Here is a 3,667-nt window from a genome sequence, read left to right on the forward strand (position 1 = left end):
CCCACATTTATTCCATGTTTGTTATACTCAGTATTTAATAATTTTAATTTTAATTAATTAAATATGCATTATTTACCATTTATACTTATGAACTCCTTCGAAAAATTTATTGTAATTTATATTTTTAAGTTAATTATTGTAATTTATGTTAAATAAGTAAATATTGATTTTGAGATCAAAACTTTTAATTTTTTTTTATAAAATAACTTTTTTAATTATATTACAACTCATTATACTCACCTTTATTTAAAAATAATAAATTTTCACATTCAGATTGTCGAAACCATTTTTTGAAAACAAAAATTTAGTTGTCGACTTTAAAAAACAAGAATTGGATTCGCCACCGTAACCTCAGGGAGGTAAAATTTGCCATCTTCGATCTGCTCCACTACCGCTTAAGGAGATAAGATCTGAAATCTTCAATCTATTTCACTGCCAACTAGGGGGATAGAATTACTGGCTTCAATGTACTCCACTGTAACCTCAGGGAGGTAAAATCTGCCATCTTCGATCTGCTCCACTAATGCCTAGGGAGATAAGATCTGAAATCTTCAATCTATTCCACTGTCAACCAGGGAGATAGAATTACGGCTTCAATGTACTCCACTGTAACCACAGGGAGGTAAAATCTGCCATCTTCGATCTGCTCCACTAATGCCTAGGGAGATAAGATCTGAAATCTTCAATCTATTCCACTGCCAACCAGGGAGATAGAATTACGGCTTCAATATACTCCACTGTAACCACAGTCCACTAATGCCTAGGGAGATAAGATCTGAAATCTTCAATCTATTCCACTGCCAACCAGGGAGATAGAATTACGGCTTCAATGTACTCCACTGTAACCACGGGGAGGTAAAATCTGCCATCTTCGATCTGCTCCACTAATGCCTAGGGAGATAAGATCTGAAATCTTCAATCTATTCCACTGCCAACCTAGGAGATAGAATTACGGCTTCAATGTACTCCACTGTAACCACAGGGAGGTAAAATCTGTCATCTTCGATCTACTCCACTACTGCTTAGGGAAATAAGATCTGAAATCTTCAATCTTTTAAATTGCGCTGCCAAAGAGATAGGATTCGCTGCCCACAGCTTCAATCCGCTCCACTTAGCTAATCCAAGCCTTAACACTAGGGAGATAAGATTCACCGTCGTGGCTTCAATCTGCTCCGCTACAACACCCAGGAAATAAAAAATCTGCTATTTTCAACTTACTCCACTGCTGTTCAAGAAGATAAGGCTGAAGTTTTACCGGTTTGTTCTCTAGGGAACACGACCTGTATAATTCAAATTATGAACCTAATTATACCTAGTGATTAGTATGTCATGATTAAAATGAATCAAATGCTCCTAACTAGACATGTATGAATGACATTTGAATGAATGTAGAATATTATTTTTCGAGAATGATCCCTTTTTAAGCTTAGGTTGTCATGACTCCAAGTTTATTAAAGTCGTATCACTGACACACTACAACGTCCTCCTGCTCGGCTAGTATCTCCAAAGAAACACTTGATCAGATTGCCCCCACTGTGAATTTCAAAGTTCAATCCACTGGGATGCAACATTGGTACCATCTTTTTCCCGCTGTAACCCAATGGTAGAAAATTTGGCCTTTTCTCAATCCTCATCTATCGCAATTCAAGGATGCAAAATGTGAAGCTCTTTGGTCTTTCATACCAATTTCAGGGTGTTATACCAAATACCTATGCACGAATGAAGGATTCTCCTCTCCAAAGAAACCCATTGTTATTGCTTGGTGATTATTGCTTGCTTGTTCATCTAAGCCTTGCCACCAACCTATCATCCTGTCATTTTGTTCAATCAATGTTTTTTACAACAAAATCAAAAAGAAAGTCCTAATTTAGACTTTTCCTTCTCAGATTTCCAACCTTTAAACCTGGTGCGTTCTAAACAACAGTCCTGTTTCAGGCTCCTATATTGTTTAAAAACTTCTAGAGTAATATGCAAAACTTCCATTGTGAAAGTTTTATTAGTCCATTAGTCATTATTCCAATGCAACATGCTTGCAAAAAGGTCATAACAATGGATAAGAATAAAGTTAGTTTTGAGCATAGCTCGAAAGGAATAAATTATCAAAAATAGTAAACAAGGATAACAAAGAAATTGATTGGGAATGCGTATCTTGGAAAAGAATGAAGTAGTCCAAAAACAACAAATTCAAAATAAATAGTATGGAGACGAGGTGCCCCAGATGTCGCAGCTTGAACTTCTCTGTACAAACTTCTTGAAAACCATTTTGAGTTTGACATGTGTTTAGGAGATCCACATTACTCTGTCGATGCCCCAAGATGTCGCGTACCCTTTCCTGCTGATTCAGGCATAGCAAGATCACTGCATGCCCCATTCTAATCAACATTTGAGCTGCTCTGATTACCTCATGCCTAATTTTGATCAATATTTGAGCCGCCCTTTTCGGGTTTTCAACTCAAATCCCTTTGGTCTAAGGTGCCCTTTGCGGGTTTTCACCTTAGCCTCTCCATTTTTACTTTTTCCATTTTTCCATTTTTATTTTTTCACATTTTTTTTTGCAACTCAAAGTGCCCTTTGCAGGTTTTTACCTTGATCCTCTCCTTCTTTAAGCGAAGTATTTCTTGATTGAATCTGAGTTTACAGGATTAGACAAGTTTTGTGCTATCCATCTCACTCAAGATCAATGCTCCTCCTGAAAATGTCTTCTTTACAACATAAGGACATTCCCAATTTGGTACTCATTTTTCTCTAAAATCTTTTTGTAGAGGAATGATCTTTTTCAATACTAGGTCTCCTTCGTGGAATTCTCTAGGACGAACCTTTTTGTTGTAAGCTCGCATTATCCGTTTTTGGTACATCTGACCGTGACGAATAACTTTTAGCCAATTTCCTTCAATTAAGTTCAACTGATCTTATTAAGATTGGATCTTCATCCTACTTTAGCTCAGCCAATACCCGAAGAGAAAGAATTTTAACTTCAATGGAAAAACCGCGATAAGCTAAAGAGAAAGACATTGCCCCGGTAGAGGTTTTTTTGTTTCTTTTTATTTTTTGTTTTTTGTTCTCTTTTTTTCTTTTTTTCTCTTTTTTTATTTTTTTGTTTTTTTTTTGTTTTTTTGTTTTTTTGTTTTTTTTTGTTTTTTTTAACTGAATCTGCACTCATAGGATTAGGCAAGTCCAGGTCATCCTTTTCGATCAGAATCAATATTATTCCAGATAAGGTCTTCCCAATAAGATCTTTCACTTTCATTTTGTATGCGAAAGATCTTCTTTGGTATCAGGTTTTTCTTATAGAGCCTTTTGGGGCAAAACTATGACGAGAAAATTTTAGATTTTCCTCTTCGATTAAGATGAAATCCAACAAAAATACAGAAAAATGACAACTTGACTTCAACGGGATAAGCCAGAGAAGAAGGTATTGCCCCAACAAAGAATTCTAACTGCATCGTTCATGATGTGAATCTTGAACATACTGCAAATTTTTAACGTGCTATTGCTCAGATTACAATATCAATGCTTAATCTGGGCATATCCTGGTATAACCATACGAAGACATCTTTGAACTCTTGAAGTAACTTAACAAGGTCTTGCTTCGTTTCTCCGGTTATGCATATTCTCTTAAAGTCACAATCTCCATTGTATTTTCAAGAGGTAAAATTTGTTCTCTTCT

This window comes from Gossypium hirsutum, chromosome D11, assembly GCF_007990345.1.
Source record: "Gossypium hirsutum isolate 1008001.06 chromosome D11, Gossypium_hirsutum_v2.1, whole genome shotgun sequence".
In the NCBI taxonomy this organism is placed as follows: domain Eukaryota; kingdom Viridiplantae; phylum Streptophyta; class Magnoliopsida; order Malvales; family Malvaceae; genus Gossypium; species Gossypium hirsutum.